The sequence below is a fragment of the Oreochromis niloticus genome, linkage group LG14 (genome assembly GCF_001858045.2).
Source record: "Oreochromis niloticus isolate F11D_XX linkage group LG14, O_niloticus_UMD_NMBU, whole genome shotgun sequence".
Classification (NCBI taxonomy): domain Eukaryota; kingdom Metazoa; phylum Chordata; class Actinopteri; order Cichliformes; family Cichlidae; genus Oreochromis; species Oreochromis niloticus.
The window spans coordinates 28,980,546-28,999,155 of record NC_031979.2 but is presented as its reverse complement, the minus strand read 5'-3'; the positions used below and the strand labels follow the sequence as shown (position 1 = coordinate 28,999,155).

At 40.2% G+C, this 18,610-nt stretch overlaps 1 long non-coding RNA gene across 5 annotated transcripts in view; it reads right to left on the bottom strand.

Moving 5' to 3' along the window:
• The window catches only part of LOC102081077 (roundabout homolog 1), a 221,376-nt gene that overhangs the window by 161,403 nt on the left and 41,363 nt on the right, over nt 1-18,610 (bottom strand). The window contains exon 1 of one of the 5 annotated variants that reach the window (XR_002056405.2): nt 1,062-1,403. The exons of the other annotated variants lie outside the window; for them this stretch is intronic. This is a non-coding gene — a long non-coding RNA (roundabout homolog 1). Of the gene's footprint in view, nt 1-1,061; nt 1,404-18,610 lie in introns of those variants that run through there. 5 annotated transcript variants of the gene reach the window in all.

Below are 18,610 nucleotides of genomic sequence, written 5' to 3'. Positions count from 1 at the left end.
CTAAAAGAGAAAGAGAGTTCTTCTACAAAACTCTACCAGTGATCTGGTGACTGAGACTCCTAATGCACTTTACAGGATTTCCAATTCTTTTGTCAAGTAACTAAATATAACACCAAATGCAACACTTCCAGTGTCATTGCCATCTAAAACTGTTAACAATATCAATTTTCATGCCAACTTGAGACCAGCTCTGTCTCCTTGGGAAGGCAGTGACCTCCTCTAGGCTGACTTAGTGTCTTTTCCATCCCATTCCAGTCATTTAATCTTGGAACAGTATCAAGATAGCGATCTCCCTTTAACCTCCACAGAGGGGACAGACACAGACACAAAGGGACATACCCTCCACTTCATCACTCAGAGTCAAGCAGTGGTGGCATGCCAAACAATCCTATTAGCTAGGAGCCAAAAGCCGGGGACAGCAGCAATGTCCTGAAACAACCGCAGCTCTCATTTGAACATCCTCTCTCCTCCCAACATCCATGCACTCATGTGTCAGCATATATAATGAAGTCGGAGCTACTCTCAGCTTTTACTCTGAGGAAATAGGCAGCTCTATCACTCTGAGTAGCTTTTTACAACTCAACACTGATCAATTAATGACTACGAATGAGACCCGGAGAGATATTCATGCAGGAATATTAGAGTAATGCTGAGCGAAAGAAGGACACATGGAGCAGGATAATAAACTATGGATTGCAACTCATAGTAAATTCAAAAGCAGAAAGGCACTTCGCAGTCACGTACACATTGATACCTCTTAAAGCTGGCAACACATGCCAAGCTTGCTGGACTCATATAAGTGATTTATTTCACTCTCATATCCAGGTGCCTGTCACAGAGAAATGAGCTGAGACTCAAACAGCAACCAGAGCAATCAAAGTGGCACACAGTGCTTAGTGCTTCCCAGCTCGTACGTCACAAGTCCCAACAGTGAAAAAGAGCAATAGAAAAAAAGCCAGAAAAGAAAAGCTGTTGGATACTCTTGCAAAAGAGGAAAAGGAAAGACAAGAAAGAACAAGTAGAGAAAATCTGATGCAGCAAAGGAAGGAGGAGTTACTCACGGCTCCTGTCACCTTTCCACCTCCAGCTTCCTTTGTACTTCCCTGAGCCATCTGCTGGTGCACAGACTCCACTCAACACCTCCACCAGCACCACCAACAAGAGAAGAGGCAGCTGCCCGGTGGCCATGCGCGTCTCTGAAGCTTGCATCAGGGCTACAGCAAAGAGTCAAGGGCCATGGGGAGCGCTGTCCCACTCTCAGACATATTTCACACAGCTGTTTGGTTTGAGAACACCTCCTCCCCGGCTTCCCCTGGAGCGTTATTCTCAGGTCACGACAGTGAAGCCCCAGAAAGGGTCACACAATCACGGCAGAAACCACTCCTCCTCCTTTCCTTGGAAAGATCCTTTTGAAGGAAATAGCCTCACAGACTAACTGTAATCCCAGCATTGATAGGAAGTGAAAGTAAGCCTAGAATTTTGGAACTTTGTAATATTGAGCTTTTTTCTCTCTTTGCACTCTTTTTCAGTGCCTCACAGAGTTAAGAAGCTATCTGTTGCAGTCCTGGTCAAAGCAGAAACTGTTGAAACAGCAAAAAATGCCCTTCATAAACATATATAGCACAAGAAAAAGCAAATGTTTCACCCTCTCGCAAAGCAGAAGTTGTCACACTGATGGTGACACATCCGACAGCAGCTCACGCTTGTCACCCACACCAGGTAGTGGCTGAGTGAGTCCAGGAGTGTGTGCAAACGCATGTGTGTCCTCCCCCTCTCTCTTCATCCACCAACCACAGGTCTCAGATCACAAGAGGTAGTGTTGATATAAAAAAAAAAAGAATAAATCACAGAGATAGTCACTTCAGAGCAGCCTTGACTTTGTAAACAGAGCGTCTGAGAGAGGGAGAGAGAGCACATCCACAGAGCAAGTGAAGAGGGAGGGCAATAGAAGGAGAGAGAGACACTGAGTGAGGGGGGGTGGGGGTGTGAATAGCAATTTCACAAGTGCAATGGCGCTCTTGTATCCATATCCATGATGCTCATTCATGAGCGGATTTTCAACGTGGACAGCCACACAGCCTGATTGAGCTAACTGGTTATAACATGTGGCAAACAAGATCACAGAAGACTAATGCCTTGCAACAAACAAGACAAACTCTAGTACCTGTATGCAAATAATCAACAGACACGGCTGTTTAAATAAGTAAACAAACCAGTATGACGGCCTGTGTTAGTGCGTGTGACAGTAAGTCTCTAATTCAAATTATTACAAAAGGAAAGGAAGTCGGAACAATATCACTCCTGTGAAACAGATTAAAAAGTTATTATGACACAATAAACCTAAGCTTGTTTCACTGTCAAAGAATCATTTCCCATCACTGAATCAAACTGATGAGTTGTTCAAGTTTAAACAAGTTTAGGCTGGTTTAGATATTCATTAATAGAACTAATAATTTATGATGAATTTTGTATGAAAAAAGCAATTACAGTTATAGAGGCTTGATTTGCAAGATGTTTGCACCTCTAAAGTCTTCATTCAGGAAAAAATAACAACATTATTCCACTAAATTACCATGCTTCTTTATTTGAAGTGTAATAAATACTCCATATTCTGTATATCTTATTTAAAATATATGCATACACACATAGACACATTCGCAAACACATACACGCATTGCAAAAGACTATTTTTATAAAACACAAGCTCAGCAAGTCTGAGTTTCAAGTTACATTGCCCGTTTCCTCCCGCTGCCCCAGCTGTCAGGAGGCAGGTGAACACAGGTTAACGTGGGAAACTGGAAGTGTCAGCAGCACCTCCCCCTCGGCCCACTCCCCACGTCTCTTTCACATGCCCTTCATTACTGCTGTGTAATTGCCAAGTGTAAAATACTACACAAAAGCAGCCAAGTCCAGAGTATTTCAAGTATGGGAGGTGAATCTAAAGATAATAACAAATGTGTATGCTGACTTTACTATAAAATTTATTCTACATATTGAGTTCCTAATTTAAGTCTAGTCACTTGATGTTCTAACCTAATTGAATAATATGGACAATGCCTTACAAAAACATGCCTATTTGTCAGTCATGTAATCCTGATGTAGTGGTCCTTAAGGATCACGCTGCTGGAGATGTAATTAATCACGTTCCATTGGGCACTGATGGAAGTCTGATTAAAACAGCTCTCTAATGATTAGGCCTCTGGAATAATTACCACTGCAGTGACGACAGGCCACTTCAACCCCTCGGGGTGCCAATCTAGCACTCCCACTACCTGCGAAATGTCACTGCTAATGCCAACTGCACAGAGGTTTAGACAATGCAATGCTAATTCTACTCATGAAGAATAAATGGTGTGACAAGTTACAACAGAGGCAGCATTTACAAACTGTCCACTTGGTTGCCTAACATATATAAGGTGTATCTTTGTTCATATGCAGTGTGAAAAAAACTGTTTCGCCTTATGTTTACTCAGAGTATGCCTATTGAAAACATATAAATAACCTTCTCTGACAGGTTTTAAAGAATGGATTTATTAATAAAAGATTCTAATGCAAACTCTTAGCATGGATATTATGGACTCCAGTCATTTTTCTTTTCATGTGTGCTATGAAAATGTGACAAACAAAGGGGGTAGAAATTTGTGTTCGCACAAAGGGGGAGAGAGATGAGGGGATTTATTGTACTGTCTTAAGCAACTCCTTGTTTCAGGTATACCCTGCCTTTCGCCCTGTGACAGACTGGGATACGCTCCAGCCCCCCTGCGACCCTGAAAGGATAAGCATAAGAGAATGGATGGATGGGATCCTGAGGCATTGTGTTACTGCTTTTTGCACATCATTAGTTCCATCATTTTTTCTTTAGCTGAATCTACAAAAAAGATAACACAGTTTGACCAAGATGATTCACTATTAGCCAAGAATTTGTCGGAATTTAGCAATTAATGTGCCATGTCCTTAAAAAATCGGAAGAAACTGTACAAGTGGAAAACAAAAGAAGTAGTATCAGGCCTGAAAGACTATCTACAGCAGATCAACAGTATCTGATGAGTCCTGATGTGTCCTTACACAATCAAAATATCTTTTCTCTCTCTTAAAGAACGCTTTTTTAAAGAAAGAGCTTAAAGACATCAGACTCAGCACAGTAATATATAGTTAGGTCCACAGTTTTTTTTTTTTTACCCGTTTACTGAAAGATATTGTAATTATAGTTGTGTTATGGACATGGACATAATGTGTAGTCTCTTAGTTTTCATTAGTGGGTAACCACACTCAAATTGGGTGTAAGGCTTAGAAGTTTCAGCTCCTTAACATGTGCCACCCTCTTTTTAAAGGCAACAAAAGTAATTTTGGACAATTGACTAAAAGGCTATTTCATGGACACGTATGGACAACTCTTTTGTTATGTCATTATCAGTTAAGCAGCTAAAAGGCCTGGCACTGATTTGAGATTCAGTGCTTGCATTTGGAAGATTTTGCTGTGAAGAAACAACACGGGGTCAAAGGAGCTCTCCATGCTGTGAAAACAGAAAAAAAACTCATCTGAGAAATTGCTACAGTATTAGGAGTGGCAAAATCTACAGTGTGGTACTTCCTGAGAAAGAAAGAAAGCACTGGTGAACTCAGCAACGCAAAAAGACATGGAAGTCCATGGAAGACAATGGTGGTGGATGTTCGAAAAAAAGATATGCATATCACATCACCAGCATAGCTGCACCAGAAAATCTAACCTGGTTTGTGAAAATTTAGCTGTAATACCATTGAAGTAAACTGTTGTAGTATATTGTTTGTGAACTTGTTTGTAGATTTTTATTTGATTTTCTTTGCATTTTTTTCTTTATAATTAGAACGAACTGTAAGATAAAACAAAGTCATCTAAGCATTATTATGTAGCTTTTGGTTAAAAAAAAAATGTGTAGCTTTCAAAATAACTTAAAAAAACTCAGAAGAATAAAGGCAAATAAACACTTCAGTTCTCGCAAAGAAACTGACAGATTATTGTGCAAGGTTACAGCATCTGCTATTTTGTTTTATGTAAACTTTTGTCTCACCTCCACATGCTAGTATATCTCTCAGGTTTCACATGCTCTGTGTGTACTTATTCCTTTTTTAAATGCTGGTTTATGTGTAGGAAAAGGTATACCCATTGTTTTTGCCTGTGTATTTTGTTTATACATATAATTCTATATCTTTTAATGCTGTATGGTACAAAACAACCTTTCTTATGCCTCCACAATATCATAACACTGTTATGTATTGGATCTTTCAAAATTTACTTCCATTTTCTTACTGCCTGAGGTCAGAGGTCATACATATTTGCATGTGTGGGTTCTAACAGAGAAAAACCTTTGCCTTATCCTGTCGTCCTTTAGTTGTATCTATAGGGGGTTAGAAAAGCTGCCACATACAATGTCACAACCATAAAGTGTCTCTAAAAGTCCAGGGCCAACACCGCTATGTAACACTGATAAAAACATTTATCCCTGTTTTCTACCTCCACTGCAAGTCTGCACATAAGGTTTGGAAGGACAATTAAACTGAGAGCTTTTACACCAACAACCTAAGACCTCGGTCCTAGGCAACAACATCAGACTCCACCCCACTATAACCTGAGATGAAGAGGAGATGAGAGGAGCTACAGAGTGATTTAGCTTCAAGGTTAAACCACTGCAATGTGCTCTTTACTGGGACCTTTGCCAGAAATCTCCAGAGACTTCGTTCAGTGCAGCAGACTACACTCAAATCACACCTCAGAATAAATAGCTACCCCCAGGACTAGGGCGGTTGAAAAAAGTATTAAATGTTTCATATTGCAATTCTATTTCCAAAAAAAAAAAAGTCCAACTTCCAGAAAAGTTGGTGAAAAATAGATACAAAAGGGTGGAAATTCTCCCAAGTGATGAGTTTGGGACATTGCAAATGCATTATGAATGCTAACAAAATATAAATGTTTTGGACAAACATATGCTAAAAAAGTCTTTTGTCTCTAGGGAAGGGTTTGTTTATTTCAGCAAGAAAATGCGCAACAACATTCTGCATATTTTACAACTGCATGTCTCTATAGTCAAGGGCCTGCTTTGATTATACAGCCCAAGATGTCTTCTACTGAAAATGTTCAAAAACAAACAAAAGTTACAAAGTCTCAAAGAGATGATGCAAGACGGCCCTGACGATTTTTTGAAATTTTGCATCAAATGCAATACACTCAAATAATTTTCAAAAAACAGTGAAATGTATTAGTTTCATCATTTGATATGCTGTGTAGAATTGTAAATTATTAGTTGGGAGTTTTCTTTTCTTTTAAGACAGTGGGATTTTTTTTCAGCCAGAATCATAAGCTGAATGCACTATGCCAAACATATTTGATTTTCCATTGGTTTACTCACTATCTTCTTGGTAAATGTTGGATATAACAAGATTATTGGATGGCACTATTCAAAGCATGCATCACGTGCCCACAGCTCAACCTCTATAAAATATAGTCTTGAAAATTAGATCGGCATCTTGTGCCTCCCCCCCTTGTGCAAGTATGGTGTTTATGATGCTTCCTTTCTGGCTCCTCTTAGTTCTGGCAATGTGATGTGACAGCAGGGTTGATGGGTGGTACAAAGACTCCCACCAGAGATGAACAGACAAATGACTGGACATTAGCACACAGCTTGGAACACAGCAAGATACTGATTGGGAGGTGGGCGGGGAAGTGACTCTCTCCCTCTTTTACCAGCATGTAGCCTCAGCCATTGTGAAGTGAATGCCTGCAGGGGTGATTACAGGGCCGGTTTTCCCTGCTATCTTAGTGTGGACTTTTAGAAGTTAAAAACAAATAAATAAATACATGGACAACATGGACAGTGAAAAAGCCCAGAGATCAGAAAAACAGGCTAAGTAGAAAAACCTTTGGGCAACTGCAGGCTTGCATTCATTTTTTTTTTTTTTTAACATGTTGGCTGACTAAGAAGAGGTTATACAGGATTGATTTGGGAAACTTTTGAAGGGTATTTCTCTGCCTGTCATAAATATTGCAAAGCTACAAGCTATGAGTCAAGCTAGGGTAAAGATAACTTGGCTTACACACAGACACACTTGTTTAAAGTATGGTATAGTGTAGGGCACAGGTGTCGAACTCCAGGCCTCGAGGGCCCGTGTCCTGCAGGTTTTAGATGTGTCCTTGATCCAACACAGCTGATTTAAATGGCTAAATTATCTCCTCAACATGTCTTGAAGTTCTCCAGAGGTCTGGTAATGAACCAGTCACTTGATTCAGGTGTGTTGACCCAGGGTGAGATCTAAAACCTGCAGGACAACGGCCCTCGAGGCCTGGAGTTCGACACCCCTGGTGTAGGGTGATACAAACATTCATTCAGACACTGGTTGCTGATAATCCAGCTGCCAACGTGCATTTGAGTTTGAGATAAAACTTTATTTTTTTCCCCCAAATACTAGTACACCACCAAGAAAAAGCTTGCCTACCCAGTAGACACTTAACTTAGAACAAAGCCTCAAAATAAAAGAACGTCACTTGCTCAAAATGCTAATACTGTATGTGAGATTAAAAGATGGTGGTAGACGGATTACTTTAAACTGAATTTCTGTCCAGACTTTAAGCTGAAGTTGAATATTGGGTGTTTCGTATCAACATTTTGTCTTCAAGAGTGATATCAGTTTTTTATCCAGCATGGGGAAAGACAGCAAACAATGAAATTCCCAAAGTGTGAAACCATTACTAGTGAGTACGTAGGTAAAATTTAACACCTTTACCATAAACTTGAGTATTTAATAACTGCTTCATCTAAAGTATATACTAAGCTCATCAAAGTAATAACATTCATCTTTAACTAAATAAACAATAAGTTAGATACTTTTTCTTTCACAACTTTAAAATATAATAACTTAAAATATAGTTTTTTTTTCAAGATTTGATTAGAATTTTAATTACAGTGGAGGATGGCAGATGGAGCTTAAATTAGCCATCGGGATGCTGTGCAGTAATACTGTATGATGACAGAACGTCCCCTCTGAAGGGTTCCTAGTGATTCATGTTTCATTAGTGTCTCAACCTCAAGAATAAAAAAAATCAGTACCTTTCCTCATTTAAAGGGACAGGAGTGTCGACCCGAGGTAAGAATTACAGCACAGCACGGTGACATCTAATCTACAGGCTGTAAATATAGTTCACAACCTGGATGTGCTGTGGTGTTCCAGTATGTGTGCATGCTCTTTGGAAGAGTGCAGTAATACTGTACTGCTGTTGGAAACACATGTGCTGCAAAGCAAAGCCCTGATGTTTCTCAGTGAGTTATGTCAACCATGTATGGAGGATGATAAACAGGACCACACCCAGCATTCCCTGCATGGTCATGATGATGGCCCCACTCAATCAACACCACTGTCCCACCCACACCTCCATCCTTCAATCTGTCTTCTCCAATACAGATATATCACCTGCCTCTCCAGTGCAACTCTCCAATCAATGAGGAGTCACAAGAGGAACCTGGCTGAAGGTTAATGTGTGCAGGGGAAAACACATGTGATTACTTAAAAAGATGCAAACGGGAAGAAACTACTTCTAGACAGTTGCTTAGTTACAAAACTCAAGTTTTACAAAATGTTTTCAGTCTTTAATGTTCATTTGTTCTCACCCGTATTCTTACCATGTTACCATTCAAATAATATAGTGTGTAAGTTGAAATCATGTTTGAATGTGTTACTATCATTCAATCTCTAAATGTGATCAATTAAAAATGATTAAATATGATTAATGATTGCAGCAGTCAAATTAAAAAAAAAGAAAACAGTACAACAATTTTCTCAAATTGTGTATTAAATGAAGCTGGCTGACATTAGCATTCAAGTAGAAGGCAGAATGAATGAGTTCAAAATACTTCTGTTTATGTCAGATGATTTTATGGTGCCACACTGCTCCACTAACATCTGCCATTTTATAGAGACAAATGGGGTGAATGTCATTTGCCTCCCCTACCTCCACCCAAGTGTCCTGATTTCATTTCCTGTAATGGCTGTTGTCAGCAGTCTCACCTTGCAGAGAGATTCCAGCCCGCAGCACTATCGTCCATATCGTAGAACGCACTGTGATTTACAGCTGCTGTGGCTGCAGGGCCATCTGGACCATAACCACTCCTGAACACTCAGCATTAGGCTCTACATTTCTCTCTCCTTAGCGCTCTCTCGGTGCATGCTGCATGCTTTCGGTATAAATCTTCTTTTCTTGCATAAATACATATTCCATGCTCTTTCTACACCCAGATGCAAACTTTCTACCTGGACACCCTTCTCTCTTTCATCTTTGGATGACATACATGCGTACATCTGTTCCATATAGATGCATTCATGCTTGCTTTCTCCAATGTCACTGGGTTTTGATGCATCTCAAATTATAAATTGCTACTGTTAAAACTAAAACAACCAGGAAAATGGCATGCGAAACTTTTTATTATAATTATAGAAGACCAAAAAAGGGGTGTAGATTATATTACTGAGTACAACACCCTATACCATCTAATCTAATCTAGTCTTTTTCTCTGTACTGTAAACATGTTCACAGGAACAGGTTCACAATTACAGCAAGGGTAAAATGTGCTTTTGCTTGCAAAAAAGAGCTAACAGGTGCCTAAATTTCATTTAATGATGTCTAATTAAGGAAAACACACACAATATCAATGCTGAAGCTGCACTTAAGGTTTGCTGGCTTCCTCCCAAGTACATAGGTGATAATCACAAAACCTACAGCGTAAATGTGCACCATTCATGATTATGGGGTTGTCATAAATGTGTACCTGCATCTTTTACTGCCCTGTTCCTCTGATTCAGTGTCTCTCAAAGGGGCTCCTGCAGCAGTATGCGCTCACTGAGCTGTGTGATGAGACCCAGTTGAAACATCTGGTGTCATATAAAAGGTGTTAGAGCATTAAGAGCAGAGGTGTACCAGCTTCAAAATAGCTGCAGATGTAAGAAGGTACAGCTGAGGTCAGCTGCTGCAATGTACCTATTGTCCAGGAGGAGGCAGTGTTGGGTTTGATATCAATATCAATCTGAGCCACCACTGAAAGTGATTCCACCCTAGGGAGGTCAGGGACACCTGAGGAAAATCAGGGTTTTGGTATTGATGTGACACCTAGCTGCCAGGCCTGAATTAGAACCATTTAGAAAACATCTCTCATTCAGCCACCCTCAGTCTACACAATCACTTACACCACAGACTGATTGGAATAAATAACTGTCAGTTAATTTATTTATCCTTATCAAGCTCTTGTACTGCTCAGGCTGATGGGAAAATCATGTGACATCCAGAGGAGTGATCTGATTTTGGTAGTTTACTCAAAGAATGTGAGATTTATCATCTAGTTGAAAAAGGAAATGTTTTTAACAGAAAATATGCGAATTTCTTTTCTGTGTGCTACATAATATGCCTGATAGAATAATTTCAAAATGCCAGTTAATTTTAAAGTCTATTTTCAATATAATTTTTTTTTTCTGCTTATAAAGAGCCCTTGATTACTTTGGGTCCTACGTGGGTTTAAATTTCATTCTCAGCTCTCAATATCAGCAGAAAATATGTATGTGTATTCCTGTAACTAGGTGCAGCACGCATACCCTATCCCACAAGTGTGCATCGTTTATATTAAATTTGTGCATCACAGAGGAGCACTGCAAATAAAGTGGGATCTCACTCTATTTTGTGCTAAAAACCAATCTCTGCAGAAGCTGTGCACATAAAACATTTACCCTTTAAAACTGCACAGAAGAGTCTCGGATATAAAATAAAATTCTAAAGTTATATTTATTTGTGAATCAAATTTTAGTACCTGCTGTTGTGTGAAGCAGAAGATAATGGGAGAGATATGAGAAATACAGCCTCTGACCAGAAGGTGGCACTCTAAACCAAGATAAACTTGGAATCATGACTGGAGGCTCTGAACGGAGCTGTTCATGCTGTGGAGATATTTCTTATATCAAACAGCACTTTTTGTGGACCTCAGTTCAAGTTAAGACTTCTTTAAATCTTTCAGTTTAATACACAGATCAATGTTCTACAATAAAACAGACATACAATTAAATACATTTTTGTTAATGGTACCACAGCCTGACACTGAGGAAAAGGATGAAAACAACATATGCAGAAAGTATAAATGTATATGCATATTTGACTTGTTCCTTGCAGTTTCACATCATTATATTTGTGTTCTCTTCTCTTTGGAAAATTTGATGTTTTTTATTTAACTTTTTCCCCACATTTTTATTTACCTTCTTCAAAAATCCAAAGTCCTTTACTTTTAGATTGCTGTGTTTACTGTGACATTTTCTTTTCTTCCAAAAGAGGGCAGTAGAGTCTCATATTGTCAGACAGACAGGGCCACCACTTAATAAAGCTCTGATTGTTCATGCTATAGTTTCCTCGAGCCTATGCTCCTCATGCTGTTTCATCGGGACTAATTAAAGTGTCCTTCATCAAAAGCAAAATGTTAATGATTTGCTCCCAAATTGGTACTAAAATGGCTGCACTGGGTAAGTGTTCACTAATTGTTCAAAGTACACACACACACACCTACCTGAAGTATATGCTGACATACTGCTCACATTAAATACTCAAGTTTCTCTCTCATTTCTCTTTCCCCTTGAGATCCCACTATAGGGTTTATTTTTCCACTCTTACACTGTTCCCCCTTTCTATCTGGATGAATTGACACACCAATAAGCCTTTAATCCCTTTAATATAAACTTAACAGAATGATTTCTTGTGGCATAAAATAAACAGAGAGTGCGTAAACAGATCTTCTCCCAGGATACGTTTAGTTCAGCTGCATACAGCGGATTAACTTGAGAAGTAAGCCTGCAAGTTATTTTAAGAGGAAAAAAGAATGTGGAAGTGTGGAGAATAGCACTGAATGTCACAATAATACCCGTGCAGAAAGGAGTTAGCCAACACATGAGGAGAATAATCATATGGAGATGATGGTGGTGGTGGCTCTGTGATTAATGGGCCCATTTTCTTTGCACAGCTTGGATAGTGGGCCTACTTGGCCCCATTAGGAAGAAGCCTAAAGCCACCCAGTTCTGCTGTATGCCATTCATCAGAAAAATATGAGCAACAGAAATGGTTTTGCCCCAAAAGCCATAAAATATGCACTGTAAGATTCCCAGAAACACATTCCTATATTCCTTTTATCCTACTTTGGGTTATGATCTATATAGGAGAATACCTGTGTCAGAGGTCTTCAGTAGTCAGTGAGATGGGCCAAGAGAGACATAGCTAAGGTTTTTTTTTTTTCTGCTGTGCAGAATTGGAGGCAGAAACTTGTCCTTGTGTATTTCCTTCCTTATTTGATGGACTACAGGGAGCAAAAGTGCCAAATACTGGCCAGACAAGCACAGAGACATGCCAGTCCCCCTTTTAGAGCAATATGCAAATCCACTGTTAAATTTCATTTTTCTAATCCCTTTAATCAGAAACGGGGGAATAAAGCCAGCTGGTAGGAACCCATGTTAAGATGTAATTAAGCATCTGATTGAATTTCAGTGCATACCAGAGTGTGTGTGCCAAGGCGAGAGCAGGAGTAGGAGGAGGGGGTAGAAGATGGACGGGGGGAGGGATGGGCACTTGTACACCAGATTGAGTGTCTGGGCTGGTGGGGGGGACACATTGCCCAGCGACAGGGGACCTAGAGCTCGTGGTGGGCTTGGTATTTTCCAGCACGCTCCACTGCATGAGTGAACAGTGATCAGAGGCACATTTTTATACATTACTACAACAGCTCCCATGTCAATCATCTCCCTGCTGGCACTGGAATGGTTTTCTCCTGCTTGAAAGTCAACAAAGTTTCCAGAAAACAGACACAAACTGCATCGCTACATGTCGTTCCCATCAGCAAATATGTAAAGGAAAGCAGCGCACGGGTTATTTGCCTGTTAGGTAAACTTCAACACGGCCTTTTACTCTTCCATCTCATTCGGTCTGGTTTTGTTATCGCCACACAGTATTCTTTTGGGGTCAAAGATAATCCATGCTCACCTTGGTAGCGATCAAATATGTGACCCAATTCATGTGTAGTCAATAAAGGCAAATGTAGGAGTGAAAAGAAAGGAAAAGAAAAAAAACATGCGAGCATACACACATGAGAGCCTCTAATGAAATTCATTCACTCAAAATTTATTCCCTCACAGACAGAGACAATATAAAGTCTGGAATGGGGAGAGGGAAGAGCTGTCACTCCAGTTTAGTTAAGCTTGGATATAGAAAAGATCCATTACGGAGACCTTTCATCACCAAATGATGCATAATACCTGTGGGGCTCTGAGGCAGACCCTGACAAGGGGAGGGTGGTGGGCCACGAAGAACAGAAAAGCGGACAAAGACAGGTGACAGAAGTTGACAGGTCATCATGTGTGTGCCCTCCCACCGTCCTTTCCCAGTCCTCCTTCACCCCTGCTCCGTACTATGGCTGTCAGCACCCAAGGCCCATCTGCCGAACAAGCTGCCTCTGACAAACAGAGTTAAATGAGACCCAGACTACACCACCCTGACCTCTGCTACCCCAATTACACATAACTAGTCAACAATATTATGCAGATATTATGCAGGCATCATTTGCTAGAAGATAACCAATTTTAAACTGATACATGAGCTTAAGAAGTCCAGATTGATCTCAAATGTCCCGAATAATGGCTAAGTGCTTAAAAGCATTCATTCAAACTACATTGTCTCAGTCTACAGCACGACAGCATCACCCTCATCTTGTATGGACTCTGTGAAATGAACAAGTTCCAGTATTCAGTCTCTTATTCATTCTTCCACTTGGATTTTTCACAGCAGTTCAACAACATCTCAGAGTAATTTCCTTTGTAGTAATGTGTGTAACATTCAAAGCTGACAGGAAAAATCCTTTTTTTTCCCCTCCGTTGTCTAGCTTCACTCTGACAGATTTAATGCTGCATTCTCACAACCATTTACAGTGTGTATACATAACTATAGATAGCTCTTTGTCTACAAGCCACAAAAAGAAGTGGAACTGTTATGTGTTTGTTTACAATTCATTGTTAGAGATCCACGGCTTCTTTCAGGGAGACAAAAGGACAGAGGTAAGCACTAGTTCAGTGAAAGGTGATGTATGATCAAACGTGAAAGCAGTATTGATTTTCCTGAATTGTGTTTGCTCCGTTTGCCACTATTAAATATGGATTCTGCGTGACTGCCAACTTGACTTTGTCTTGAAATTGACACTCTCTCTATAAAGGGCTATAGCTTTTTCAATAAAGTGTGTGTCAAGAGAGACAGAGCCAGAGATTCCACGTTGGACTTGATTCAATGCCACAGCTGGGCTCAGGTTTAAAACAGCCCAACCAATGGTAAGACAGGGAGCAGCCACATAAGAAAGCGACTGATGTCGGTTGTTCCTCTAAAAAGAGCACTATCTAAAATTTGATACAGATTTTACTGCATTGCATTTACTGCCCAGGTGCACATGTTATTTATTTTAACAGAGGTTCTAGATGTAACATCTCCAAAAACAACCACACAAGGCCATGTAACAAACTGAAGAAGACCAAGCTTTGTTAAGCTGTGCCATGATGCTGCCCTGGTTCCCCTCGGGTGGTGAAACTGTGTCTCCATTTCCCACCCACTCCATAGTTACTGTAGCTAAACTTCAGTGTTCAAGATGGTTATGTGCTGTCAAAGGAGAGCAGGAAAATGATTATGAAGTTGATTGGGCAGTTGTGGTTTTTACAGCATACTAATTATTATTTAAAAAAAGAAATGACTTGCATAAAAAAGATAGCAGAACCTTTATAGTTAAATAACAATCTACTTTACATTGTTAAAAACAAAAACGAGTAACACATGAACATTCGTAGAGACGAAGTAAAGTGTAAAGTAAAGTGTGTTGTGTTAGTCCCCGAAGGGAAATTACTCCTCTGCATTTAACCCATTCACCCAGTGAAGCAGTGGGCAGCCACCAGTGCAGCGCCCGGGGAGCAGTGTGTAGGGGCGGTACCTTGCTCAGGGGTACTTCAGGGTAGCCGTTCAGTGGGGTCGAACCCCCGACCTTCCGATCATGGGGCAGACACTCTACCTACTGAGCTATCCCTGTATCTTTACCTTAAAATGAGGACAGTCTTTGAATAGTGACAGTGAAAACAGAACAATCTTTCTCTGCAGCTCCGATTATGGTCAGACATTTCATTCAGTGCTGTTCCTGCTTTTGTCTGGAGATTAATAAATCCAGGATGATGCCCATCTAATGCAGTGTTTACAGCCATCGCTTGTGACAAATTGCACATTACCCTGGATGCCATGTCCTTGTAAAGCTGTTCCTGTATTGTAGCATCTATTAGACACATTTTGTTTGAGTTCTTCCTGACCAGTACAACCCCTTCAAAGAAAACCAATGCTGCTCAGCATCACACTGAGGAAGCAGAAAGTGTGCATCATTCTGGGTTTCACAGTTCTTTAAACTGAGAAGGTAAACCTATGAATAATTGTCCGTTTATAAGCACATATGTAGACAGAGGTCTGTTTTGAAGATTTCTGATATGGAGTTGGTTTTCAAGATACTGGGTCACATCTGCCAATATTAAAAAAAAATCTTAATGCTACAGTTAACAATGGACCAGAGTCTAGATCCTATTGCAACAGCCAGAATTTGATACTGAGATATTCATCGTCATGTATAGTTATTATAGCAGTATAACTTGATTGCCTAACATTACAAAGTAATTAACTTAAAACTATAGAGACCAGTAGGTATAACTGTGACTCCACAGGTTAAATTAAAGATATATAAAATGACCACATTAGTCCAGAAGTTGAAACCCGATATCATGGCAAAAGCTGTAATAGACACACGTGGAAGATATGAACAGAAGGCAGTTTGGAAAGTTTATTTCAGTCACTAGATCTCAACCCAAATGAACACTAATGGGAGATTGTTGAATAGTGTATTAGACAGTGCTCTCCAACACTTTCATCAAAACAACAAATTAAAAAATATATTTTTCCAGGAACTGTGCTTCATGCCTCCACCAAAGTTACAGAGGCTCACTACCAAGGCACAGTGAAATTGCTCTGGTAGCACATGGCATAGCCTTTACACTGGTTTTTCCTTCAATTTGTATTGTGCCTTTATGTGCAAGTACACATAGTCAAAGTTAAGTAAAAAATATGCTGATTTAGCTTTTAATATCTACTGCAGCAGCGTCTGCCCAGGGTTGTAATCTTATTATGAAACCATATTAAAGAGCACACATTTTGACCTTCACATTAGAGTCACCACTGATACTGGCGAGCCTATAGCCATTGTGAGTCTGCATATTGCAGAATCACAATGGCTAGCATGTGCTCGTATAGGTATGTTATCCCTACAAAGCCACTCTCATTATTCTGTGCCCCTGATATTTCAGAACCGCGGACAGCTCCCATATTAATCTTGAACTGTGTATCGCCTGTTCCCCACACATTCCTGCCCCTAATGACAGTTTTATCATAACTTATTATTGCTGCCCCAACCCTGAGCTGAAATTATGTAAATGTTGTATGTTTGGTGGGGGAAACATCTTTATGTTTTGCTCAATGGTCGCTCAAGCGGGAATCTAATTCTGCTCACCGACAGCCTAAATGAATCGTCTTGTTACGGTTTGAATAATGGCCTAAGCAATGGGAGACGGGGTCGGGCTAGCTGAAGGTTGAGAAGGAGAGACCCACTTAGTTAGATGCCGCCTTATCGGATTGTACCCCCGCCTCATTCATTACCTTCCATCACTTCCCTCATTTGCAATGAGCAATATCATTACAGGATGATTTGCCTCAAACGTGGGGTTGAAGTAACATCTCCAGGCAGGAATAACTGCTCCAAGATTTGTAATTTGGGGTGCAATATAGGCCAGTAATAAAGCTTCAAATTTACTCTGAGACACACACACCCACCCTGCTCTCTTTGTTTTCCCTTTGTCTTTTTCACACACACACACACACACACACACACACACACACACACACACACACAGAAAGAGGCAATAACACAGAGAACACCACTTTAGCTTTAATAGGATTTTCTTGAATGCACATCTTAATTGCCATAAAAGCTTCACAGACGTCCAAAAAGTATCTACTCCTATCTACATTTCTGTCTGTGTTGCTATCAATTTGTCCATTTCTGACGCTTTGTCTTTCTCTCTCTTTGTCTCTCTTTCTGTCTCTTGAATTCTCTCTCCTTCTCATTTGCAGTCAGCAACATCAAACTCCAGCCATATTATTCATTAAGGTAGTTAAGTTAGCAGCCTCACAAGCAGCAAGCCTAATTTCCAATTACACTCCATTTTTCTTCCAATGAGAACATCTTTAGCTTTAGGAAGTTTGTGCTGCTGTTAGTGCCGGTCTTAATTTATGTGAGCTTACAACTTTCAAAAGCTCCACCAAGATTATAAATCCACCATGATTGATATCTATACAGAAAATGGGTCTATACATTAGAAGATTTCTTCCTTTCACTGAATGCACATGACAGTCCATAAAGTCTAAAAGTAGACTCAGATAAAACGAAATAGGCAGTGGTTTTGAGTATTCTTAATTCAATCTCATTCTGACAACTCACACTGGCTTAGCAACAGCATCTGAATCCCTCAACCACTCCTGCCACCATGTGGTAAAGCACTAGTGGGCACGTCTAGCGTCTTACTGGTGATGGAATCCCATCCTCTGTAATTAGATAAATGTCCCCTAACCACCGCTTCAGTGCACACTAACATGACTAAGTATATGAGTCCTAATAAATTAGCAGCTTGTGAAAATGAAATTAAAAGGATCACGGACCTATTTTGAAAACTAAGCCTCCACCCCTACGATCCATCACTCATGTAGCATGAATTAAGCACACCCAGGGAGCAAAATAAATTCAGAGAAGAATATAAAGTATAACTTGTGATATGCGTTTATGGTTGACATTTAGAGCCTCACACTTCATTTTCTGTCTGAAAATGTCACACTAAGAATATAGACGTTCCTAAATCCGTGCCCTTTGCTGTAAAGCAGATGCTAAAAAACACAGGTGTCTTTTAGGGATAAATTGAGGTAAGACAAAGAAGAAAACAACATGATCGTAATCAGTGGGTAACAATGGGTCCCTGACAGGAAAACAAACCAGAGATAAAAGAAAGTTTGCAGCTGCAGGGTTCAGCTGCTAACGCTAATGATGAACCTGTACAGTTGCCTTTAGGATTGTAATTACTATTGCAAACAGCCTCACTGCTTCATGTTTTCCACAAGGTTTGTGTAATGGGTGATGGGGTTCGATAGCACTGGGCGTGAGTCACAGACAACAAACAGAGGGATATAAAAAGAAAGACAGCCTTCTTGAGAGTAAACACCCCACACCTGCAAACTGGTCGGAGTTGGAGTTGGAGGAGCATTTCTCCCCTTCGCCTGTATGGTCATTGATTATGAGACTGCTGAATATCGACAACACAGCCTGCAGGCAGGGACAGATGGGCCGGTGCTGTTGGAGCACACCGGCAGCACCGAGTCTATCTCTGCTGTTGGGGCCAGCTGATCCCAGATGGCTGGCTGGACAGGGGACAATGAATTATGAGTGATGCAAAACCACTG